Source organism: Juglans microcarpa x Juglans regia, chromosome 5S, assembly GCF_004785595.1.
Source record: "Juglans microcarpa x Juglans regia isolate MS1-56 chromosome 5S, Jm3101_v1.0, whole genome shotgun sequence".
Taxonomy (NCBI): Eukaryota; Viridiplantae; Streptophyta; class Magnoliopsida; order Fagales; family Juglandaceae; genus Juglans; species Juglans microcarpa x Juglans regia.
Genome location: NC_054603.1, coordinates 13283835 through 13296130, shown reverse-complemented (window position 1 = coordinate 13296130; position 12296 = coordinate 13283835). Strand labels below are relative to the sequence as shown.

Below are 12296 nucleotides of genomic sequence, written 5' to 3'. Positions count from 1 at the left end.
AAAATAAGGAATATTATCGAGATTCCAAACTTCAACCCCAATTTGCTTCTCTCCTGCAATGTTGGGAGCATGTCTACACACAATGATAGATATGTTACAATCCGATCAACAGTAAAAGGAGAAGAACCCCTCTTATTGTGCAACAACGGCTTTGTTTGCCATCATTGCTCTTATATTTGAAGACTTCTATTTGTGTGTATTTTAACAAGGTAATGGATTAAACAAGTCTTATGAGAGGAATCCCAAGACTTCTGCATTATTTGGGCAGCCTCAAAGACCCAAGATTCCAAAGCCCTCGACTGCTTGGACTTGCCATTTAACGATGAGAATTTCATGGTTGTGTAGCTTTTAGAGAGACAGTTGAGTTGGTTTATTAATTATTTGTTAGATGAAATGAATGCCATTATTGAAATTATATATATATATATATATATATGTTCTCCAATTTTTATTATTAACGAGTTACATTATTTAAATTAATTGATTAGGTAAATTATGTATAAAAATCTTTTAGTCGTAACAATTAAACCATTCATAACTTTTTATCACAAGTTTAGAAGAACTAGAGTACTCGATCGGCTTTCGACATAAGTTTTTACCTACATATCTGTATATATCAATGAATAAATTGAGATTTAAATGATTACATATATCAAGCAACTGTTTTTATCTTTTTATATATTTAAGATGTAATCATTTTTTAAAGTTAAAAAAAGTCATAAAATATTGATAAATACAAAGTTTTATAATTTTCAAACTGTGATCGTTTATTAAACAAACAAATTGAATTTGAATTTATCCCCCTCAAGTTTGAACTAATTGTAAATGAAAAATTTACTCATCATCTTTACATTTCACATCATACATTAATTTTTTTCTCTTACCAAATATATGGTGTATGAACGATGAGTAGACGAATTCAATTAGTTTAAAAGGAATAAAAAAATAAATAAATGTGGTATGCGGGGATATGAATAGCAAAGCTCATTCGTAAATATACAGGTAAGGTAATGGCATTGTTAAATCCACGCGGTACAAGATGTCAAAGAAGTAAATTAAACATCATGGTCATGGGCACAAATTTCGTGGGGCACAATATAGAAAATTTGCATGCCAACAACAATAAATTAACAGGAGAGGCATTTTCCGTGCTCATGCTTCTAAGTCATTCATGGCGGTTAATGAGATGAGAGTTCAGGATGGAACGTTGTTATCATCTCCGGAAGAGGTTCATGAAGGGGCGGTAAGGTACTTCGAGCAGTTCTTGGTGCATAAACAGGTTCATTCTCTACCTGATCTATCTTTTATAGTTAGTAAAACCATTTCTGAGTGTGATAATGATATGATATATCAGCTCCCTTCAATCCAAGTTATTAAAGATGCAGTTTTTTCCATCCCTGTGAATAGTAGTCCTGCCCAGATGGATTTGGATCAAGTTGTTTTCAAACTTGTTGGAGTATTGTGGAGAGGGATTTTGTTTGCACAATGCATGATTTTTTTCGAGACGCGAAATTGCCTTTTTTTTTTTTTTTTTTTTTTTTTTTTTTTTTTTTTTAGCATTAGCTCTTGTACTTATTCCAAAGGTTGAAAACCTAGCGTCCTTTTATAAGTTTAGGTCGATCAGTTTATGTTTTGTGTATTATAAACTGTGCTCCAAGATTCTTGTAGATCGTTTGACTACTATTTTGCCGTGCATTATATCCCAGGAACAATATGTTTTTATTAAAGAAAAGAGTATATTTGATAATATTAGTCTTACTCATGAGATAGTCTATTGTATTAACAAACCTGTAAGGGGTGGAAATATTATCCTAAAAATTGATATGACTAAAGCTTATGATAATGTGGATTGAGAGTTATTGTTCCATGTGTTGGAATGTTTTGGTTTTTTTGAGGTGGTGTGTGATTGAGCTTTATTATTATATATTTTATATATTTAAAACCAATGTATTTTTAATTATTTCATTATTTTATTATTAGATCTAGATGGAAAAATAATTAAGGGCATAAATCTGAGTTATGATTTAAATTAATTAATAGTATAATTTATGCTTAATTTTAATACTTGTGATTTAATTTGATAATGTTTCTTCCACAACACATATTTAATATTTTTCATTTTTGTCTAGTTTTATTTATTTATTTATTTATTTATTTTCTTTTTGTTTATCTAGTTTTATTTTTGTTTTTATTTATTTATTCATTTTTGTTTTGTTTAGTTTTATTTTTGTTTGTCTTGCAGCTACTCCGACGCACGACAGCACCACCAGCAACGCTGCACCTCCACGGTTGCTCCTCCACAACCCGTGAGCCATGCATGCACCATTGCGCAACTGCAGCCCCGGTAACACCTCCACGTAAAAGCTCCATCACCACGCAGCAACCTCCTCCGCACGGCCTCCACCCGTTGCCTAGCACCAACGCACGCGAAGCCATCGCCACCACCTTACCTCCACGATCCATTGCTTGCACACGTCCTTTGCCCAGTCCATCCCCTGCTGCAACACGTCCAACAGCTCACTGCCTCTGCAGAACCCACATGCACGGCCAAGAACCACAGTGAACCTCCTCCCACCGAAGCTCCATGCACAGGGCAGCTGCACCTCTCCACCAGCCGTGAGCCACCTTGCCTGCAGCGAACTCCTCCTCCACATGAAAACATCCGATGCACCGCACCGCATACACAACAGCGCAACCGTGAGCCAGCCGTGAGTTCCTCCTCTGTTTTTCTACCCTAAAAAAGAGTATTTCATTTTCCTCTTTGAGCCGCTGCGCTTTCCTTGAACTGCTGCACCTTCTGTCCCGTGATACGTCGGTGACGACGTCGCCAACACAAGAACCACCCAGTTGTCCATGAGCTCCACCGTCCACAGCCCCACGTTGCATGCATGAAGCGGAAACTCCTCTATTCTGGATTTATTTACCAGGGCTACCGATGCATCTATATAGAAGGGATTGTTTGCAACTTCTAGCCGCTCGGTTTGGACGTTATCTTGGAACAGACAATGCTACTCTCAATCGAACTAGAGCATCGGGAGCAAGAATATGTGTCGAAGTGGATTTATCATTGGAACTGGTGCAAAGTTTCCCTACTATGTTGTCTTCCACTAAGCGTGTTTGGCAAGAGGCACGGTATGAAAAAGCAGGATTCTATTGCCACAAATGCTTCCGTCAAGGACATACTTCCATGGTTTGCAGGGTTGGTGAGAGGTGCGAGGAGGAAGTAAAGCACAAAGAAAAACAGAGGTGGCAATCGAAAGTGCAACAGGGTAGGAGGGAGTTGCACATCAACCAGATGGTTTCGGATTAGCACAATGTAGAGGGTCCCAGTAATATAGTTGCGGGGGAGGCTGTGATGGGTTCTGATGTAAAAAAAAAAAGATTTACTATTACAATGCAGAGGGTCCCAGTAATATAGTTGCGTAGTGTACGCGTTGTAATGTACACTCATTTTGAAAAAAAAAAAAAATTCATTATTAAGAAATTAATTTTTTTTTTTAAGATCTCATGTTTACTCATTTTTTTAAAAAACGATACATGACATTTGCGCATTCTGTGATTATAAATATTATTTCTCTTATAATTTTTCCAAAGAAATAGAAAAAAAAAATAAAACAGACAGATGCAAAAGTTTAATGCTTTACATAAAAAGAGAAAAGAAAAAGGGAAAATGGGTACCTCTAATTAGTTGCATTTTAAAATGAATCTCATTGCCAAAATTGCTTCTACATGGATGCCTGTTTTTTGAAGCAACACCACAATGTTTCCTAGATTCTTTTTTATGTAACTTGTAAGAGTTTGCTTCGCTTTGCTTACCGATTTCTTAAAACTAAGAAGCTATAATTATTCTTCGATTTTGTCATCCTTTTTAGCTGGTTTAAAAGTAGGTGAGGATGGATTGAGCCAAATAATGACCACAACCTAATGCGAGATTCCTGAAGCCCATATAGGTGTAATAAAGCCCAACAAATGAAACGAGAAAGCATCTTCTATTGTTCTTAAAGGAAAAAGACATAAAAGTTAGAAAGTAGAGGAGGATCAGTTGCGTTTGGGCAGTGAGAAATTATGAGTTATTTTGTAAATACGAAAAAGTAATGATAAAATACTGAATAGTAATAAAAAGTATATGAAAAGTAATAATAAAATAATAAATAATAGTAAAATATTCTTAGAATACCTGAGAATACATTGATACCCAAACTAAATAGGTAGCTAGTTTGGGAACACATGTATTCTCAAATATTTTCATATATTTCCTCTCAAACATCACTAAAATAGAAAACACTTTTCAATTTTAAATTTTTAACTTTTTTATCTAATCATTGCCTAATCATTACAATTGTCACAAACTTCTATACAAAATACAAAAAGAAATATTATTTTTTCGAATTTCAAAACAATAATAATATTAAAAAACTATTTTCAAATAATATTTTTGTTCAATTTTTTTTCTCTTTTCTCAAAACTCAATAAAACATCTTAACTCAAACTATTTTGTTACTATCACTACAAGAAATAGGCCATTTCCCATCGATTTTTAGATCGTTCGTAAAAAAATAGTCACAAATAGTCCTTATTTGCGGCGATTTTTAATTCGCCGCTGAATTCCAACGTAATTCATAAGACATTCTGAAACTGAATTCATTGTTAATTTATTGCGGCGATTTTTTTAACTATTGCAGCGATTTTTTTTGTCGCAAAATTTTTTTAACTGTAGCGGCAATTTTCTTCCCGTCAAAATTCAAAATCGCCGCAATATCCATTTTTTAAATCGCTGGTATTGATTTATACAGGCGCATTTTTATTGCCATTGCTGGGAAAGGTGATTCCCCTTACTCATAAACAATTTTACTACTATTTACAGATATTTTAAAATAGTATAAGCGTCCAAACTAGGCGTAAGTGCCGGCTTTATTTATGTTTTAGATGAGTACGACTTTTTATCCAGCTTGATCCAAAATATCATATCTATTGCCCATGCTTCAACTATTGCTAGGAACACAATTTACATTATTGTAATAGAACAGTTCATTTGCCAGTTGCTTGTCGTTTGCAACAACCTAGCTTGCTAGAAACTTGATGAAGCTTATTAATGAGAGGTTGGCATTTCAGGTTGGTGATAATGAAACTGAAATTATGTTTATAGTAGCTTTATGGTGCACAAATGTATCTCCATCACTTAGGCCGGCCATGTATGTATGAGGTTAATTTATGTTTAAACTAGCTTTATGGAATGATAAATGACTGTTTTGAACCTAACCCCAATGCCAAACATCAGTATAGTGAAGATCTGAGGCTTAAGGCCATGCAAGACCTCCATTGATAATGGAAAAATTAAAATTTTTGGGTTTGTCCCATTTTTATGAATTGGTTGCCTAGTGCACTTGGAGGGCTATCTATAGCCCCCATTCCTTTAGATGATAGGTACAAATAGAATCTCTATCTCAAATGTGTGTAGATTCTCTAATCTTGACATTTAGGCAGTGGAATATGTGAGTGTTGTTCTGATTTTACCACGTGACAAATTCCACTATTGACGATGACGATTTCATGCAAACAACTACGATGGAGAAGTTTGTGGAACAACCTCACTAGATCTACGATTTGCCGACGAGACAATATCGCTTCCTCTCTGTATTCTGATCTAGTTTTTCTAGCACCTACACAAACGAGAAATAGGTGACACGATGCATTCATAACATTAAGTGATAGAAGAAGTTGTAGTTTGGGGATAAAATGACAACTTGGATAGTTCCACGATAATATTGCAAAAGAACTAATAGTTTAAGGTGTAAATTGTAATTTTGTTAAAAACAATGAAGCATAATGCCTAAATCCCAAACATAAGAGGCACAAACATGAGGGAGTTGTAAGTAAACCTGACACTCAACTTAGCCTCTTCTACTATCTAGTACAAACTTTAATTTGACCTTATTGAGTTTCGCTGAAATATTTTTTATGTCAATTCTTTGTGTAGGTGACTCTGCACAACAATCCAAAGCCAATCTCATAACTGAAGATATGCAGTCCTCCATGGCAGCACGTTCTTTTTCATTTCTCAACAAATTGGCATCAACAATATCGAGTATTGAAGTGAGTAGTGATTCATCCACCCAACGCTTCAAGGTCAATTCTCCAATAAACATGCTATCTGTAGGCTTCTTTCTTGTGAATGTTTCCATTAGTAAAATGCCATAACTATACACATCGCCTCTTGTGGAAACAACTCCTTCTAATCCATACTCTGTGGATAACATTCTAACTCATCAGATATACTTTCTCATTTTATAATAGTGAACAAACAAATCTGAAAAAAACTAGTACTTGTAGATCAAGACTCAATATATATATATATATATATGTTATTCTGGACTCAAAAGATATTTAATTGCATGTGAATGAGTCGAAGGATGAACATGCAATTTGAAATGGAAAAGTTTGGAAATTTACCTGGTGCCATGTACCCAAAAGTAGCAAGAGTCATGGTATGCATCATAGAGTCCCGATCATCTAAGAGTTTGGCCATGCCAAAATCGGCAACATGTGCAACCATTTCTTCATCTAATAAGACATTGCTAGGCTTCAGATCACAATGAATAATTGTTGTTGAATAACCATGATGAAGGTATTCTAATGCTGATGCAATATCAATCATGATATTTAGCCTTTGTAAGATATTCAGATAGTGATCTTGAGAGTGCAACCATTTCTCTAAGTTTCCATTAGGCATGCATTACAATACAAGGGCTTTGAAGTCAATATTGCTACAAATTGTGATGATTTTGACAAGATTTCGATGACGAATATTTCGTAGCACCTCACACTCTGCATCAAAACTTTTGAATGCCCCTTTCACTTGCAAGTTCATAATTTTAATTGCAATATTCATCCCATCTGAAAGTGTTCCTTGGTATACTGACCCAAAACTTCCTTCGCCAAGTAAATTATTAGAGCTGAACCCATTCGTTGCTTGTACAAGTTGTTGGTGAGAAATTCTTTTCCATGTAACTAGAGGGTACAAGTCTGCCTGAGCAGGAGATTTTGGATTCCTCTTTTTCCATCTTTTCCAAGCAAATGCAAGGGTCACTGCAAGCATTATAAACCCAATTGCTGGCAATACATACCTTAGCATATGTGGCCTGTTGTCTTCTTTTTGCGAGGATCACCTTCTTTACATGGGGGAACTTTCAATCGAGCTGCACCACAAAGTGCATTGTTTGACATAAATGATGCTGCTGAGAAGTTTAGAAATGATCCACTTGTAGGAATTTCTCCTTGTAGTTTATTGAATGAGAGATTTAGATATTTGAGGTAATGGAGTCCTTCTAAGGACTTGGGAATCTCTCCAGATAAATTGTTATTGGAAAGATCCAAGAACTCCAAGCTTACCAATTCACCAAAAGATATAGGAATAGAGCCTTGTAGTCGATTTATTGCCAAGGAGAGATTAGTCAAATCTTTGAGACCACCAATTGTTTTGGGGATATCACCTGATAGTTGATTTCTTGACAAATTCAATATCGTCAACACCTTCATTTTCTCAATCTCAGGTGAAAGAGAGCCACTTAAAGAATTGGATGAGAAGTCAACCTCCAAGAGATCTGTAAGCCTCCACAAGCTCAATGGAATCACAGACGTTAATTGATTGGAGCCTAAGTAGAAAGCTCTTAGCGAAGTCATATTATCTGTGCATCTAGGAATGTGTCCAGATAGATCATTACCAGCTAGGGATAATTCAAACAAGCTCCTTAGATAACATAGTTTTGGTGGGATTGGTCCTTTTAGTCTATTACCATCAAGGCCCAAACTTTGAAGCATGCGCAAACTTCCTATTGTGGTTGGAACAAGTCCTCTCAATTCATTGCTGGATAAGGTCAACTTAGTCAAATCACTTAAATTCCCGATCTCTATTGGAATGCTACCCTTAAGTTTGCAATCATATAAGTTAAGTGTTTGAAGAGTAAGAGAGAGGTTTCCAATGGACTTGGGAAGGAAGCCATTTAAGTGATTTTTGCTCAAAGCTAAATAAACGAGATTTATACAATTGGACAAATAGGAGAAAATACTCAATTCTGGAGATTCATCTGTCAAATCATTGAATTCAAGTTTGAGCCCCTGGAGGAATCTTAAATTTCCAAGAGATTTTGGAATTAAGCCCGAGAATGAGTTTGAAGATAAGTCTATGTGAGTGAGCTGTGAAGCATTAGAGATAGAGTTGGGAATTGTTCCGCTCAATTTATTGCCCGCAAGAAAAAGTTGTCGAAGATTTGGAAGGAAGAGACCTATATTTGATGGAAGTTGGCCTGATAGGTTATTTATTGACATTCCAATCCCTCTTATTGTTGAGATATTGAAGATCCCAAATGGAATTGTGCCAAAAAACCCATTGACTCCAATTGTGAAACCCTCTAGATTTTGCAGATTACCAATTTGATTTGGTATTAAACCTGTCACAATATGAATAATCATTGGTATCTATTCAAGATGATAAATTAAGTAGATATAATGAACCTACCTAGAATACTCATAATTAGCACTATGAAGATAACCATGACCTCAAATATCATGCATGGGGCTAGGCTGGCACATTTCAGGTTGAATTCTGGCTCCTCTCCCAGTTCAAATTATACAATGGAGGTGTCACAAATAGTTATGAATGTTTCTGGGTCCTTTTGTGATTTTGTTACTAGACTTGTTGAAATCTTCTAGTTTCAATATATTTTGAATGAAGTATTTTGTACTTCAAATTGAAATTAATCAATCAGAGATGATCATAGAACATGTATATATACTAAATCAATAATGGTATCGATGTAATTGACTCATATAAGACTATATAAACATACCTTCAAAGTACAATCAGATTAGAGAACATGTCTACTAAATCAATAGTCTTATCTATGTAATTGACTCGAATAAGACTAAGAATATATACCTTCAAAGTTGTTGTAGGAAAGGCCTAACTCCTTTAGCATGGTTAAGTTCCCAATTTCTGGGGGTAGTCTTCCTGTAAATTTATTAGTCAATAAGTATAGAATTTGCTAATGTTTGTATTTGAACAAAAAGGATAACTATATATTGGAGGTTGATAACTGACTAAACATACCTTCAAAATTGTTGTCCTCAAGGTATAGCTCTGTAAGCATAGTTAAATTCCCCATTTTCGGGAGTTCACCTGACAATTGATTACGAGTAATAGAAAGACCCAGTAGATTGGGAAGATGATCAAACATATGTGTAGATAGTCCACCATACAGCATATTGTAGCCGAGTTCAATGACTTGTAGTGAAGATATGTTGAAGAAAATGGAGGACATTGGTCCTGAAAGCTTGTTCACTCCAAGATAAATTTCTTGCAAGGAAGATATCTTGAAGATAGAGGAAGGTATGGTGCCTGAAAGCTGATTGTATCCAAGAGCAATAACTTGCAATGAAGATATGTTAGACAGAGATGGTGGAATAGTACCTATGAAATTGTTATCGTTAAGATACAATTTTCTAAGTTTAGTTAGCGATCCCATTTGTGATGGAATTGCTCCATTGAATTCATTGTATCCAAAGTCAAAGAATTTCAACCGAATAAGGTGAGACAACTCAATTGGCACTGAGCCATGGAAACTATTGTTTTTTATGCTTAGGCTCACAAGAAATGAAAGGTTTCCAATATGCGGAGGAATGGTACCTACAAGGCCCATGAAAGAAAGGTTTAAGACCATGACTCGATTATGCCTAGAACCACAGATGACACCTACCCAATTGCAAACAGAAGTATTAGTAGACCAGTTTTTTGTCAAATGATTTTGGGGATCAAAAGAAATATGAGCTTTCAAGGCAAGAAGAGCAGATTGATCCGTGGTAATGTTAGGAGTTGCTGCCAAGGCAATGCTAAACCTGCACACAAAATAAAGCATGATCAGGAAACTTGTTGGGGGAGCCATGTAAAGTGTATGTCGGTTTAGGCATTCAAATTGAGATTTAACAAGTGAGACTGATGTTTAAAAAAGATTGCAGCCAAAGAGGGAGGGAGTGGTTTGCGTGTTGTTGTCATCATTGACTTGTGCGGTAAAATTAATGTGGAAAGACGGCCAATTCATTGAAGTCAAGATATTATTCTTTTATCAATAGCCATGATGTAGCATCAAACATTAGGAAATTATTTCGTATAAGAATGAAATTATTGTCTAGATTGATTAAGACTCATTCTCAGGTAAGGCTTTCGCAATATCAAAGTGATCACCCACATGAAGAAAAATTATTCAGATATCAACGTCAATCATTCACATTTTAGAAAATTGTTGTAAGCTCGACACCACTTTTCAAAGGTTCTAATATGAACATGATTGATGCAATTACTGCTGTTTTTGACCAAAACGCTACAAATTGCTCTCACGTTTCTAAGTAGTTTGAAAAAAAAAAAAAACAGAACTTCGACGGGGAATCGGTTCGATCTCCAACTTTGACACATTACATTAATGTCTTTCAACTTTGACCTGCTTTAATATATATATAATAAATTATTAAAATTTTTAATTAACACCTCAATTAGTAATCAAAATCTTTAAAATTTGGTAAAAATTACGTCATATGTATCATTTTTACGGATTTTAACAAGCAAATTTGAACTGAGTGAAAATTTCTAAACTTTAGTAGTTATGGATATCATTACTAGTTTTAACCTCGTTTGTTTTCGCATATGAGATGAGATGAGATTAAAATTAAAAGTTAAACAAAATATTATTAGAATATATTTTTTTAATATTATTTTTCTTTAGAGATTTGAAAAAGTTCTTGAATTGTTTATTTTATTTTATGTGAAAATTTGAAAAAATTGTTATGATTAGATGAGATGAGATGAGTTGAAATGAGTTGTGAAAGCAAACAATGAATCAAATTAGCGTACTGAATATTATAAAAAACCATCAAATTAGCTATTAAATGCAATTTTGCTGGAGAATGAAAGCAATAAAAAAATAAAAAATAAAATAAAAAAAGAAAGAGAAAAAAAGTAGAAAACTAGACATAATTTTGCAAAATCTAATATAACAACATATATAGAATAATATTGTCAAAAAGAAAATCCCTCAAAAAGAAAAAAAAAAAAAATCTTATGAACTTGGCTTGATATATGTTTTATTGTATCTGTCTTATAATGAATTGAAATGTATATATTCGATGCAACGTCAATTGTGATATTGTTCATATCTTCCGAGGAAATCTGGAAAACTTTTTTCCAAACTCCAATCAGGCTTGTACTCTACAACCAAGTGTCTAAAATCAAGACTGCAAAAAGTTAATGATGTGGCATTATATGATTGGAGATAATTTATTATATTTTACTTGTAAACTTATCATTTAATATCACATCATAAGAATATTATAAGAGGATGATGAGAATTGAGATGATTAATAGATTTTTTCTTTTATATATGAGTGGATGTTCTATAGCCACACATGGGGATCCTAATCGATTGGTGTCCCGACTGTGCAATTTTTTTTTTTTTTTTTGCTTTTTTTTCATGTACTTTTCTAATACTTTTAAATATTTTTTAAAAAAATTTATAATATTATTAAAAAAATACTTCCTTACTTATTAAAAAAACCACCGTCGGGATCCTTGCATGTGTGGCTTTAGCATTTTTGTTTATATATATTTAAGATGTCATCATTTTTTTAAGTTAAAAAAGCCATAAAAGATTGATAAAAATAAAGGAATAAAATTTGTATTTAAATGATATTTTAGAAATTATGAAAATTTTTGAGAAATTTTAAGAATTTTGGTGATTTCCAAATATGGCATTAATTTTTTAAATTTGTTTAGACATCTGGTCAATGCTGAAGACATGCCCATTAATTAAAAGTTGTGGTTGATTTCGGGTGGAATATCTATATTTTCTAACCGCTTAAATGGTGCACGGCAGCCTTAAAAAGTTGAGTGTTGGTTGAAAACTGCATGTTTCCACATGAATGATTTTGACCCTCTATTGGGGAAAGAATCTGTCGGCCGTCGGCTTGAATTTTTCCACTTCGTTTAGTATACGCACTCAAAAAAGTCTATAATTTAAGATGACTGCAATAATTATAAAGAGATTATATATAAATAATTTTATAAATTAACTGTTTTTACGTAATTTATTAAATTTATTTTATAATAAAAATAATTTTATAAATTGACTGTTTTTATGTGAGTAACAGCCTTCATGCGCTTGGTATTATTCGTCCTGTCCCATTAAATGAGTACTATTTGAATTTGTCAGTCATATTCCGATGAGAATTTCTTAGTATTGGTTTTTTTTATA

General features: G+C 33.8%; 1 pseudogene; it reads right to left on the bottom strand.

The window, feature by feature from the left end:
- Window positions 1-5698: 5698 nt before the first annotated feature.
- Window positions 5699-9954, bottom strand: LOC121267507 (annotated as a pseudogene).
- Between the last annotated feature and the right edge of the window lie 2342 nt (window positions 9955-12296).